At 53.0% G+C, this 14,695-nt stretch overlaps 1 protein-coding gene and 1 long non-coding RNA gene across 3 annotated transcripts in view; both read left to right on the forward strand.

Annotated features, from left to right (window-relative positions):
* IGSF21 (immunoglobin superfamily member 21) overlaps positions 1-14,695 on the forward strand; it is a 270,820-nt gene that overhangs the window by 479 nt on the left and 255,646 nt on the right. The gene's annotated exons all lie outside the window — the stretch shown is intronic.
* On the forward strand, positions 22-8,404 carry LOC116274410. The gene is made up of 2 exons (XR_004183015.1): positions 22-7,541; positions 8,185-8,404. It is a non-coding gene; the product is annotated as an uncharacterized LOC116274410 (long non-coding RNA).

Genomic DNA, 14,695 nt, shown 5'->3' on the forward strand with positions numbered 1-14,695 from the left:
CCTGGCGGGTGCCGGGCGGGGAACGCGCGCGGGGATGGGGCACCAGGGGACAGCGCGGGCTGGGGTCGCTCCGAGAGGCTTGGGCTACGAGCACCGGTCCTGCCTGGGGTCTGTGGAGCTGGTTGGCTTGATGAGGGAGGGAGGACGCCTCTGGGGAGATCGCTCATGGGTTTGTGCCAGGGTGTGTGTGTGTGTATACAATCGTGTGTCTTTGTTGTGTCTCTGGGTGAGGGTGTCCGGGAAGGAGCTATGTGGGGAGAAGGTGCGGGATTGTATTTAGAGATGCAAGTGTGTGTGCGCCTGTGTGTGTGACGGTGTGGGGTCTGTGTGTGAGTGAGCGAGTGTCTGGAGGGGTGTTAGAGTGTCTGTGTCAGTTACATGGAGAAGGTGTATGTGTGAGAGTGTGAGAGAATGTTGGGGGGGGTGTGAACATGTGCCAGCTTCCCGGTGAGGGTGTGAAGTGTGTGAGCTTGTGCCATTGTGGGTGTGAGGTGTTAGGGGGTGGGTATGTGAGGTTTGGCGTTTCACGCGTCTCCCGAGTGTGCAGGTCTCTAGGGGTGTACGACAGCGGATTACTATTTCTGTGTGCACAGGAGACGGGACTTGGGCAGGAGTGTGCTTATCTGGGATGGGTGGGGGTGGAGGTGCCTGGGGGTCGTGTGCTTTGTGGGCCTGGGAGTGTGTGTATGCGTGCCATGGAGCGTGTGGTTCTTGTGTGCAGGGAGGTATGTACGCGTCCGGGACTGGGGAGTTGTGAGCAGCTCAGTGTGTGTGTGTGTGTGTGTGTCCCGTGTGGACTTGCTCCCGGGTTAGGCTAAGCCAGCTGGAAGGAGGTTGAAGCTGAGCGGGTTCTCCGGAGCCAGCGAGAGGTGGCTCCGCAGCCCCAGGGTCCGCGGTTCGCGGCCGGCCTCCCGCCCAGCGCAGCCGCGTAGTGGATCTTAAATGGTGACAGAGCCGAAACCTTTTCGCGCAGTGAGCGGAGAGCCAACGCGAGGCTAAAAGCCAGGCGGGAGGGAGGCGGGACCAGGGAAGAGCCGCGGGCACCGAGACTAGAGGGTCCGCGTTGGGATCCTCCTCCGAGCCTGGTGCCAACCTCAGCCTGGCTGGAGTCAGAGCCTGGCTCCGCCTCGGAGGGGGAGGGGGACGCGAGGTGCCAAAAAGTCGTCTTTATGATCAGTAAGGTCTCGACCCTGAGCCCCACTGGGTGATAGAGGTGGGCATCACCCCTGCCCTATGCCATAGCCTTGTCCCAGCAGGAGGTGCCTGCCTAGGCTCCGAGAGTGCCTGCCAGGAAGGGGTGCCCCCTTAAAAATTACCCCAACTCCTTCTACCCCGAAGTCCTTGGGGAGTGCTGGGTCTGCTGATAGGAGAAGCTGCAGAATTTGAGCCTGGAAGGTAGTCCTGACAGCGAGGGGGGAGGGGTTGGTGTAACCCAGAAGGAATGCAAACCCTGTACTTTGTTCCCCTATCCTTGGAACAAGAGACTTTCCAAAGTGGATCAAAATCTACCCCCTCAACTTTGGGTTGAGGGTTCCTGGCTTCGGATGCCTCTAGAGGGAAAGGTTATATGGGGGAGGTCCCGGTTCCAGCGCCGCCGAGAGGGCACTGGGTTTATTGAAAGGCACTGGAGCCCTCACCTGGACATTGCAGGGAGCGGGGGTTGAAGGTTGGGGACCGAAGGTAAGCACCCCTTTCCCTGGGAATGCGCATAACAGAGAGACGAGGCAAGGTGGTGGAGAGGACTGATGGGAAGGGCTTGGTGGGAAACCCTGGCTCCGTCAGGACCCCACCCTGCGAGCTCTCCCTGGAACCCGGGAGCAGCGTTCTTCTGGCTGCCGGGCTGCGGAGAGCTGACCCGGCATCCTGGCGTCTCCGATCCCTTTGCCCGCCTCTGCGGGCTGCGGGAGGCGGGGGTTGGCGTGGCTGAGGGTGAGCGCATCTGGGCCGGGGGAGCCAGCGAGGCCTCCGAGCTCAGCTGCACAGGATGAAGAAAGAGCGCAGACCCGGATCGCGAATGGGAAACTTTGCGCCTCTGGGGTGCAGAGGGAGGTCCGAGGCCGCCGGGAGCCCTCTCTTCTCCGCAGAGGAGAGCACAGGAGGGTGGGGTCCCTCCTTCCTCCTTCCAAGTCTGTACCCAGAATGGGGGGCGGGGTGCGAGAAGAGTCCGTGAGAGACGCAAGAGGCGGGCCGTGCCGGAGGAGGGCGCCCTTCCTGGAGGTGGCCGAGAGAGGTGCACCTGGCAGCGGCTTTGCAGGGCCACCTGCCTCGGAGGGCGGGGAGAGGAGCAACCCGAGCCGGCCTTTACGAACGTACTGGCGGTCACTGCTCGGGGAGGGAAACGGCCAGAGCGCCCTTGCCGGTTCTGCCCCATTCGCATGGCAGAGCAAGGGTGCCCGACGCTGGAGAGTCGGGTCTGGCAGGAGGAAGGAGGCCGCTGCCCCTCGCACTGGCTGGGCCGGAAGTCCTTGCCCTGGCTCCCCACTTCCCAGAATCAGACCCTCCAGAGGAGAATCCCACATTTCTCGGGGCTCCCGGGAGTGTTCTGGGGCGTTTTCAGCTCCTCCAGCCCCCGTGAACTGTGCCTGGGCACTTCTGGGAAGTCCTGCACTGGAGCCTGTGTAGTGGCGCCGGGCTGGGGGTGGAGGAGTGGTCCTCAGCCGCTGTTCAGCCCTGGGAAACGCTCCGCTGACAGCAGGGTGGGGGCGGCCCCAGTTAGGGGTAGCCTACGGCCCCATCCGGGGGTCTCCGGGATTGCGCGGGCGGAGGTGGGCGGCCCGGCCGGTTCTCTGGTTCTCTGTCTCCGCAGCCGCGTGTCAGCAGGTGGGTGGGATGGAAGGGCTGTCTCCGCTGGGCCGCCGCAGCCGCAGAGCCGAGACTGCGGGGGCTGTGCGCGCGCGAGCGGGTGTGACGACTTTATATATTTATCCTCCCTTCACACGCCCCCTTCCCACCGGGCGGGGACTCTGGCGCGGTAGGGTTTCTTCTCCAGCCCCAACCGGGGGAATTAAGGCTCCTAATCCCTTGCAGGCTGCCCCGCCCATGCCCCTCCAGTGGGCCCCCCCCCCCCCCCCTTAAACCCCCCCCCCCTCCCCCCCCCCAACCACCCTGCAAATGGGAGTTTTTCATTTTCGTGTTTTAAGTGCAGAGAATATTGGAGCTGGAGCGACCTCGGAGATCACTCACTTCGGTGGTGTTGAAACTTCTGTATTTTTCTTTTTCTTTAAAGTAGGAGAACCCGTTTGGAGGAAACATTATCACCCTCCTAAATTCCCCATACCTTGAGCAAGATGATAGGTCCGAAAGCAGAGCTGCCCTAGTGGATGCTGGGATGAGGCCCACATCGAGCGCTTCTTCCACACAAGTCTTTCACAGCCTTAGACTGCTCCCTTCCTCCGCAGCTAATATCGTAGCTGGGGTTTTGTTTTTTCAGTAGCCCCGATTATATGGATCAGCTGCGATGTGTCAAGCAGGATGCTGGCTGCTGCTTCGTAGTCCTCATTCATGCTGCAAGATGGATTTAAGACCTTCTTTTCACAGACTAGGAAACTGAGGTTCAGAGGTTTCAGACTTGTTAACGACAGAAGTGCAGGCTCCTTCCCTCTCCCTCCTAGTTCTGCCCCCGGGCTCCTGTCCTCCACATCTCCCCTCTCTCTGGCCACAAAGACTCCCTTGGGCAGGGCATGTGAGCAGAGAAGGACCCAGGTCATCTGAGTGATGCCTCAGATTTGCCTGGCTACTCTGATATTTCAGAACATCAGTCACACACATACTTGAACTTCACTACACTCTCCCAAGATGGGCAGAGAAGGGAGTAGGAGAAGGAGGTGGAGGAGTTTAGGGGACTTGCTTAGGTGCCTGGTTTATAGCAGTGTGTGACTTCAAAGGCAGAGACCAACAAAAAGGAGGCTGGTTAGTTCTATTAACTGGGTTTCCTGGGATCTGCAGAGGTATTTAACCTGGGCAGTTGACAGCCTGGCTTACCACCTTGCCTACCTCTGCTACAGTCCCAGGCCACCAGGAATTCATGTATTCATGCATCCAACAAATGCTTATAGTACACCATGTGCCAGACACGGTGCTGAGCATTGGGAAAGGCTCTGAGCTTGGTAGAGGAGTCCCCTGCCTCTATGGTGTTTAAGGTCAGTGGTAAATTGATGCTTCATTTAGAGGGAGGAAGGGGCTATTATCTCTCTCTGGCCCTAACCAAGCCAGGCATCATGCCATGTGGTTTATCATTCTTGTCTCATAGAATCCTTATAAGCACCCTGAGAAGTAAAATAAGGCCCATTTTGTAGATGAGGAAACTGAGGCTCAGAGAGGCTAGGTAACTTTGCCAAGCTACCGAGTCGTTAAATGGCAAACAGGAATTCAGATACAGGGTTCTCTGACTCCCTGACCTGTGCTTCCTCCCTCCATGCTCCACTATCTCCTGGTGATAATTTCCTGAGCCCCCGCCACATGGATGTGTCCAGTCTCCTGTCTGGATGCCTGACTCCTTCCCAAACCCACACTGAAATAGAATCATCCAGGGTGTTCATCTGCACAGATGGGAGAGGGAGTGTTCCTGAAAGCTATTGCCATCACCAAGAGAACGAATAGGCATCTGCTGTGGGCAGGGCACATCTGAAAAGAGCAAGGCCTATGAGTGTGATTCTCATCCCAGGGCAGCGAGAGGCTGGGCATGTTTCCGAAGAGATGAATGACAATCTGTTTTGTCCATCCTCCCTCTCCACCTCCTTTCCTCCCCCATCCACTCCTGCTCCCTTCCCCTCTTTTTTCTTTTCTTCTTCTTTTTTCTTTTTTAAATAAAAGGAGGTTCAGGATCTTTTGTATGTGGAGGAACTGGGAGTTTCAAAACCAGGTCTGAAGCAATCCAGAGACAGCTGCTTTTTCATCACTAGAAAGGGAGTACGGCAGCCCTTACTACTTGTAGGAGGGTGCAAAGCTGTTCATTTCGAATGATAAATGTCAGTGGTGGTAAAACACATGACATCACTTCCTAGGAGATGTCCTTCTTTAGGATGAAATTCCAAGGAAGATTGGGGTGGTGAGATCCTGGAACCCACCTTTATGCTTTCAGTGAGCTCCAGGAGTGGAGGGGGCCCATGTTCACTAAGACCCCTGGCCAAGATTCCATGGACAGAGCAAATAAAGGTAGTGTGTATGAGGCTGGAGGTGTAGGCCCTGTTCAGCCACCTCTGCAGCCCAGAACAGCAGGAGAGACAGGTCGTGGGCAGGGGGTGGATTGGGGGTGAGGCCTTTCTGAGACTGAGATTTCAGTCCCCTCCCAGGAAAGGAACTTGGTGTTTGTCTTGTCCACCAGTCTTTGTTACATCTCCTGGCCACGTACTAGATTTGCTTTGGGAAATCACCCCCACCCACCCCCACCCCTCAAACACACAAATTGCATGACATCTTGGTGAGTGAGACTACCGGGTAAGGCATCCCCAAGGTGGGCCCTGGAATCTGAATATTGAGCAGACTGTCACAAAGACTGAGAATCACTAGAATGTCCCCCTTGCCATTGGGACCCCCTGGAAACCATCCTTTGTTGGTTTCCTGAGACTGATAATGATGGGACCTACCTCCCAGGGTGCTGAGAGGGTGGAATCAGGCATTACAAGCAGAGCTCTTGGTTAGTCCCGTGGGCTCTGATGCTTGTTACTATTGTTAACCATGATAACGATGAGTACCCGCTGAAGCAGCCCCAGTCCTTGTGGTCCTCGACTTTTCCACAGTGTTCTCATTGGTTACTTTTTTTTGGTTTGAGTGTCCAGTGTCAATTTCTGCTGCTTGCAAGGAAAGCATCGCATGTGAATACCTCCCTAGGTGTGATGACCGGTGCCAGCCTTGGAGTTGCCAGTCAGTACACTCTTGGTAATACACAGAGGATGGTTCATGGCCCTCTGGCTGGGGATGACCAATCCCACCGCCTGTCCTCTGTCTTTCCCTGGAGTCTTGAGGCCCACTGAGTGCAGTCTGAGACACAAGCTGTTCCCTGCTAGTAAAATGTACAGATGGAGCCAGTCTTATTGTGAACTTCCAATCCCCTGACCCACTAGACCCTGCTCCACACAGGCAGGGACCCCATCTGGTTCTGCTCACTGTTGAGTCTTCTCCACAAAACACATAGCAGGTGATCAGTCAGGTTGTTTGTTTGGATGATTAGGCTACCTCTGGCCTTAAGACATGTGCATCCTGGTTTTGAAGAGGGCTGAGCATGTGGCTTTTTATTTCTATGGAAAATTGTGTGAAAAGGCTTATAGCATGTGGAATTGAGGCTGGACTTGCAGGTGGACTTCCTGGCAGCAAAGATGTTCTGATCCTGGAACTACATTCTTTCTTTCTGAAGTTTCTCAGATAATCAAAGTAGCAGAGGCCCAGACTAGACATCTTAACCCTCTACCTGCTGGCAGTACTTGAAAATGGACAAAACACTTCCACACCCATTATTCCATTTAGATCTCACATCAGACATGGAGACAGCTAGTCTTGTACCCGTTGAACAGATGAGGGAAAATGAGGCCCAGGAAGATGAAAGGATGGCAGTAGGCAGTGGTTGGACTGGAACCCAGATTCTGTGGCTGCAAGCTCAGCCTTCCTCCCATCCTCAACCCATTGCTCGGCTTCATTCAGTCCGCAGGGGTGTGGCATGAGACAGGTCAGTTTCCCATGTGCTTACAGGCCAGTAAGCTTTGACCTGAAGTGTGCACTGTGAGCTGTGTGCTGCTGTAGCCACTTTGCAGATGTGACTTCCTCCATCCTCCACTACTGTCCAAGTGGGTGTTATATCCCCAGTCCACAGGTGAGAACACTGACATGCCCATGGTCACACAGTTTGAGACCAGAACTCACTGTCTCCCCTGTCCCTACAGTCTTGTCCTGCTCAGAGATTTCTGGCCTTAGCTTCTCCATCCTTTGCCTCCTCCTCCACTTCCGCCCTTTTTTGGCTCAGAGAGCAGACATCTGCCCTCAGCTAGCACAGCCCCTGGCTCCCTATAAGGCTTTCTCCAAGTCTCTGCTCACCCACATCCTCCCTTCACAGCCCCCCCCCACCACACACACACACAGACTCAGGTGTGCCCTAAGCATGTTGGCAGCATGGGCAACACTTTGAAAGCAGCCCTCCTCTGGGGCTAGAGATGGTTGAGGGTAGTCTCCCTCCTGAACAGAACTCTTGAGGGTGAGCATCCCTGCACCCCCGGCCCTGGCACCCAGCCTGGCTCTGAGCACATAGATCCTGAAGATGTGTTTGTTGAATGAATGAATGCTGTCTCCCCTGAGCCTGAGGTTTGGTTCAAACACCAGACCCAGGCTTGTTTCTTGGCCCTACTCAGTTGCCTCTGGAAGTACTTTCTGGTGTGAGAATGTGTCCATTGTCCTTCTCCATTCCATGGACCACTGTGGCATCACAGCTGGCATCTGGAGGAGGGGCCAACATTGCAAGGTGGTGGGAAGACCAAGGGGGCTTCGTGTCCCTTCTATGTTCTCCCTGGAGAGGGGACTGTCGTAGATGGCCAATGGTAGGGGGATTTGGGAAGGTAAAGAAAGAAGGAAGGAGGGAGGGAGGGAAGGAGGGAGGGAGGAGCGAGCTTTCACTGAGCAGCTACTATGTGCCAAACCCTGTGCCAGACATGTTCACACGTAACATCATACTCAACTATCCCAGAAATGCCCATTTGGAGGACAATATTCTCCACCTTTACAGATGAGGTAAAGAGACTTGGAAAGATTATGTGACTTGCCTGAGTGAGGGGCAGAGCCAGATTCACACCCAGGCACTGATTTGCACATCTCTTCCTAACTCTGAATTTTTCCCATTGGTAGCTTGAAATGGACCATTACTGGAGTATTCACACAATGAAAATCAGCAAACTATACACTGGGGCTTCCCTCACCCCAGAATTGGTTGTTACACATTTGCCAGCACACCCCTAGGTATGCCCATCCTTCCTAATCCCTGTCTCTGTGGGGGAGCCACCTGGGGTTAATGTGCTTTGGTTTCCATCTGCACTGGGCTCATGTTGTCGACCGCTTCCTAACAAAGTATCCTTGGGCAAGACACTCGCTGTCTGAGTCATAGTTTCCCTGTCTTTTAAAAATAGAGGGTAAGTGAGAGAGAGTAATAGCACATGAAAGCTTTTGGCATGAAACCGGCCTTTCCCTTCCTCCTGATGGGACCAGCAGGCCGTGGAGACTCCGAGATGAGAGTGGGGTCACTGTTTCTTCTCCCTCTGCTGGAGCTGCTTTGGCCGAGAAGTCCATGATCCAGTTACTTCCATTAATTAAGCAGCTGCCCCAGGCCTGATTCTGGACTGACAGAGACATCTCGGGAAGTTTCAGGTTGTGGGCAATCCCACGTTCACTGGGAACAATAAAAAATCACGTGTAATCAAATGGCCAATACAGGGCTTGAACCAAGCTTATGTCTTTGGGGATTAAAGGCAGTGGCGCAGGAAGGCTCTGAAGGATTGAAACAATCTTGACAGGTCAGGAGAGGGTTCCAGGCAGAAGAAACAGCACATGCAAAAGGCTGGGGGGAGAAGGGGGAATGCCATCTGGGCAGGTGAGGGTTGGCGCCATGAGGCACGTGGCCTTGCTTCAGCGCAGGTCCTGGCTGAGAAGCTGGGGAGGAGGTTGGAGGAGCTGGCAGAGACCTGCCTGCTAGGGAAGCAGTCTGGATTTGAGCCCATGGGCTGAGGGGAACGGTTGAAAAGAGTGGAGTGGCATTCCCAGAGCACGGCTCTAGGAAGATTAATTTGGCTTTTCTGGGCCACCTGAAGCTGGAAGCTCTTTCGAACCTCCACTGGGTTATAAATGGTTGCTCTGAGCTGCCCAAAGAGACAATGGACTCCAGAAAGAATGCCATCATTTGGAGATGGCCCACTTCTCCCAGCACATCCTGACTCGGCAAGAAGCGAAAGCCAGGGCCCTGCCCAGGCCCTACCAAGATTGCGCAGCCTGGAATGGGGCTGCCCCAGCCCAAGTGTGTAACTTGGGCCTGATCCAAGAGGCCCAAGGGAGGAGGAGCGTGGTCCTGGGGAGAAGCTTCTAGACCTCCAGTGGGCATGGGCTTTGTGGTCTAACCGGCCTTCAGATTCCACCTCCACCACTTGTTCAATATGTGGACTCAAGTAACCTCTTCATTGCTTTTATCCTTGGTTTCTTCAACTGCACTTGTAACTCTTCACGGTGTCCTCATGGGGTGGGGGCTGCTGGGAAGCGTGAATGGATAATACCAGGAGACCACAGGCACAGTGGCTAGCACACAGTAGGTGTTTGAAAAGTGGTTGCTCCCTTGATGATGTTTGGCTCCCGACCACATGGTAGGAGCACCCTCCAAGTTTGAAGGGGAAGAAGTGTTTATAACCCTCGATGCCCAGGAGGAGAGGATGCGTGGCAGGTTTCCCCATGTGGATCACTGGAAGAATCTTTGGGTTTGGAATTACAGAGCATCTGAGCCAGAAGGGCGCTGGGAAATTATCTGCACTATCTCCTCTCTCCCCATTTTAGAGATGAGAAAACTGAGGCCAGAGAGAGGAATGAGTCCTCCTTTGTTGCATGCACTGAGCATGATGTAGGGGGCAGGTCTTCTCCTTCAATGTCAGGGATCTGTCCCAGGGCTTGGCCAGGTGGACCCACCACCTGAACAGCCTGGCACGGGGAAGCCTCTGGGTCCCCTGAAATTGGGTGGGGACATTGGCAGTGCTTCAGTAGGGAGCAACCCCCAGCCTCCTACATCACAGGACAGCTTGGGAGTCGCCAGGGAGAGAAGCAGCTGAGCCTTTGGGTTTTTTTTTTTGTTCCTTTGCCAAGCTGTTCCCTTTGCCCTTTTGTTTCTCTTTCTGCAGAGGCGCTCAGCCCTCCTCTGATGGGCTTGTTTGTCAGCAGTCGTTGGTGCTTCCTTTATCTCCCCAGCACCATCTCTTCCTCCTTTTATCCCTAACACCGCCCCAGAGGAAGGCGTCCATCACTGGCTGCCCTGGCATCATTCTGGGCTGGGCTGGGCTGGGGGAGGGGCAGCACAAGCCTCCGATACACTGGCAGAGGCTGGGGCGGCCAGAGGGTGGGTAGCTGTGGCATCCTGAGCTGGAGCTCACCGCCCGAGTGCTCTGGTTTTGTCCAGTGGGTGTTCAGGCCATACAACAGCCAAGAGCCGAAGGAAGGCCAGGTGTCTGGTTCCATAGAAGCAGGTGATGAGTTGCTCATTGTCGCCCAGCACCTAATGTCCCAGGCAGGGGCGGAAGGCGTGAGGTGGGGGGCGGCAAAGGCAGTCACCTCACAAAGACTTCTTTGTTCCTGTCTGCAGCAGAGAAGTGGATCTGATCTCGGCTTGGAAGGGAAGAGGCATCAGAAGGCCAATTCCTAGGGCCTGTTGCCTGGCTGGGGAGCTTTTGGGAAGGTGGGGGGAAGAAGGACAAGTTACCCCAGGGAAAGCATAGGGGTTACCTCATGGGGAAGAGTTAGCCATTCCCAGGCCAGTCTGGCTTGCAGAAAGGAACTTCTTGTTTCAGGAAGCAGCATAGTCTCTCTCTTCCTTTCCTCACTCCTCTCTCCCTCCCTCCCTCCCTCCCTCCCTCCCTCCCTTCCTTCCTTCCTTCCTTCCCTCCCTCCCTTCCTTCCTTTTTTTCCCTCCCTTCCTTTCTCCCTTCCTTCCTTTCTTTCTTCCTTCCTTTCTTTCTTCCTTCCTTCTTTCTTTGTGTGATTGAGGAACTGAACTTTGTTGAATTCAGTTAATAGAAGCCAAGACACTGCTCAGTTTTCATTTAAATGTCAGTAGTCACACATGGCTATGTATTGATTGGAACAGTGCAGCTCTAGACTGTAAGCCCTAAGAGGGCAAGAACTTACCTATTCCCTTCTTTCCTTCCTCTCTTCCTCCCGTCTTCCCTTCCCTCCTTTGTTCCTTCTCTGGCTCTTGTTCATTCGTGCAGCAGATATTCATTGGATGTTTCCTGGGGGTCAGGTACTGTGTTGGGTTCTAGAAATCCAGAGGAGGGTGAATGGGCAAGTTCTTGCCCCACTGGGGCTTACAGTCTAGGGCTACACTGTTTCAATACGTGGCCATGTGTGACTACTGACATTTAAATTAAAACTAAGCAAGTTTTCTCAGCTTCCATTTAGCTGAATTCAACAAAATTCAGTTCCTCAATCACATGAGTCACATTTTAAGTGCTCAACAGTGATTGGTGGCTAGTGATGACAGTATTGGGGTTGTGCACTTCCAGAAGCTCTACTGGACAGTGCTGGTCTAGGACAATGTTCCTCTTTGGGTGTGGCATGCCCACTGACAGGAAGAAAGTCACAAGGAATCGTAGCTAGGGGGTGGCTTTCCCTTTGCTTTTCTCAGATTGTCTGATGCTCTCATGCTTTAACTCCCCTCTGTCACAGGCTGATTTCTTTCCAACAAAAAGATAATGGGTCTGGGGCAACCAGCCTCCAGCAAGCCAGAGGGGGCAAGGCTTTTAATAACAGTGTTTTGTTTTCATTGTAATTATTTTTCAGTCACTCTCTGTTTAAGGCAACTGATACCAATTTGCCATTTGGGACAGTGATTTAAATTCTCCCTTTTTTAAAAAAAATGGCTTTATTTAAGTAAAAAATGAGTCAAGTTAAAAATGTTAAGTACATAGTGAAGCAGGTGGCTGCAGATACGGCCAGTCTGTGAAGGTGGCCGACGTGAATGTCTGCAGTTAGAAACCTTGGTTCAGACGGAACCACATGGGCTTCTGGAGGCACCACCATTTCTATGTTCTGTGATCCGGGGAACAAGTTACTTCACTCCTTATCAATCAGGTTCTGGCAGGAAATGGCAGGCTCAGCCCGGAACGTCTGAGGAGGGCTTGTTCAAGGGACTATTTGCATAGGATTTCTGGAAAACTGCAGGGGATGGTGCAGCACCTTGGAGCTAGAAGAATCAGGCACTTTCTACCTGTTGCCTGGAGGAGAGATGTAACCAGAAAGCAGGCTGGGCTGTGCCAAGAGGACTGCCAGACAGTCAGGTGGCTCTGTGTAGAGGATTACAGCCAACTCTTGGGGGCCTGGCAGGAAGCTGGAGGGAGAAATACCCTAACTTTACCCTCTTCCTGCCTTTGGGTCCCTTGATGGTGCCATCCATTGATCAACCCTATTGGAAGCCCATACAGACCAGCCTCCAATGTGCAGAGCTGGTAGAAAGGGAAGAGAACAAGCTGGGGTCCAAGCAGCAGAGATCCAGCACAATCCCACTAAGTCTCAGTTTCCCCATTTATAAAACACTCTATGATGCTCATTGTACCTGGCGGGGTTGTGGCGATGATGCAATGAGACAACATATATATAACTAATGATCGGTAGCTATTTACATTTACAACAATAGCAGCAATATGGTGCTTACTCTTGTGTCCAGTCCCAGGTTCCATGGTAGATTTTTCCTGAGCTAGGAAGTAGCGTATGAGAATGGGGTTTTAGGGTACACGGTGGAATTTGGCTTTTCAGCGGCACGTAGATTTGAAGGGGCAGACAACTTTGGAGGCACATTGCAGCTTGCAAAGCAGAAGCACTAGCGCTCTCCACCGGCTGGTATTGACCTTTGCAGTGTGTCCTTCCTACTCTGGTCTCTTCGACATTTCCACATCTCCCCTGTGCCCTAGTCCATCTTGCTGATTGATTACTTCACCCCAGGGCTCTCCGATTTGTCATTCCCCAGTCTATTTTCCACCCTATTTCCCATGGAGACGTTCTTTCTCCTTAGATCCATTTAGGTCATCTTTCCACCATCCCCACTGGTTCCCGTCATGTGCAGCCTGGTCCACGTCAGTTATGAAGAGGCTGAAAGCTGTCTTCTTCCAAATGGAAGGCAGGCACTCTCCAAGCCTCCGCTACTCCTGCCAGAGGCTGCTCTCACCCTTGCGGGAGGGGGAAAGGAGGATACTCTTAAGTAACTTAGCACTTTGGACCACTGGATCTTTATCCTTCACCTGAAAGCTGGAAGTGCCATTGCCACTTTTAGAGGGATCTAAAGGAGTAGCTGGAGCTCAGGGAGTAGCTGGCTTCTACGTGGAGATAAATATTCCTCAGGAAAACTTCCACCGGCAGTCCTCTTAGCTCCCAGCTTCTAAGTTGCCTGAGGTGGCTTTTCTCACGATCCTCTATTTTCCTTCGTCCAGTCCCTTTTCTCATCTACCTGACTGTTGAAATTGACTTTGATGAAGACTAATTTTGTCCGTTGAAATTCATGAGACACCCATTTCATGCTTTGCTGAAATTGCCGTGACAAATACCAGTGGCAATTTCTTCCCTGGCTCATTCTCTAAAGTGCTCTGGGCAAGACAGAGTGCCCCTGCCCTCGCCGACATGCCATCTGTCGGCTCTGCCATCCTCCACCAGCCCTGCTGTTGGCCCTGCCCCGATGCAGATCCATCTGAGCCCTTCCTATGTGCTCAGTGGTGTGTGATCCTTTAGGAGGGGATGAGTTGCCTAAGGGGGACAAATATGCCTCAGGGGGAAAATTTCACCCACACCCCCACTGGGTCTCAATGTCCAAGTTGACTGAGGTGATATTCCTTTACCCAGCCCCTGTTCCATGTACCTGACGGTCCAAATTGACTTTGATGAGGACTCATTTTCCAGTTGAATATGAGGACGCGTTCTGTAGGCCAGTCCTCCATCACAGGCAGGTGCACCACTTCTGTCTCCTTGAGCCAGGTCCCGGGTCACCAGGATAGCTTTGGTCACCCACGAGTGACCAGCCTTGTGGCTGGTGAGCTCCGAACCAGTCCCTGGTCTGAGCCTGGACACACTGCAGAGATTGCCAAAGAAACCTCAGTCACTCGCTTCACAACTTTTGTCATGTCTGTCTCATCTGTGCTTTTTTTTAAAAAAAAAAAAATTATTGTTTTGAGACAGAGCCTCACTCTGTCATCTAGGCTGGAGTGCAATGGCACAATCTCGGCTCACTGCAACCTCTGCCACCAGGGTTCAAGCGATTCTCATGCCTCAGCCTCACGAGTAGCTGGGATTACAAGTGCATGCCACCACACTCGGCTAATTTTTGTATTTTTTATAGAGATGGGGTTTTGCCATATTGGCCAGGCTGGTCTCAAACTCCTGACCTCAAGTGACCCACCTCCCTCGGCCTCTCAGAGTGCTGGGATTATAGGCGTGAGCCAACATGCCCAGCCACCCCATCTGTACTAATTTTTACACCATCATTTTCTTAAAATCAAATTTCAATGGACTCCTTTTTTGGCTTATCTGGTTCGAGGGAACAATGTATGGGTTTGTAGTATTGACCTTAGATTTTTTTTTTTTTTTTTTGGAGATGGAGTCTTGCTCCGTCACCTAGTCTGGAGTGCTGTGGCATCTTGGCTCACTGCAACTTCCGCCTCCCGGGTTCAAGCAATTCTCCTAACTCAGCCTCCCAAGTAGCTGGGACTACAGGTGCACGCCACCATGCCCAGCTAATTTTTTCTGTATTTTTAGTAGAGATGGGGTTTCACCATGTTGCCTAGGCTGGTTTCGAACTCCTGAGCTCAGGCAATCTTCCTGCCTCAGCCCCCAAAGTGCTAGGATTACCGGCGTGAGCCACCATACCCAGCCAGATTTTTCATTAATTCATATTAAAATAGTGAGTATTTGAAATTTTAAGAAGCTTCTTTCATACCATCTTAGCATCAGCCTGTCAGCTGCTTTGGAAAATACCAGTTTGGTAGGA

This window comes from Papio anubis, chromosome 1 (genome assembly GCF_008728515.1).
Source record: "Papio anubis isolate 15944 chromosome 1, Panubis1.0, whole genome shotgun sequence".
NCBI lineage: Eukaryota > Metazoa > Chordata > Mammalia > Primates > Cercopithecidae > Papio > Papio anubis.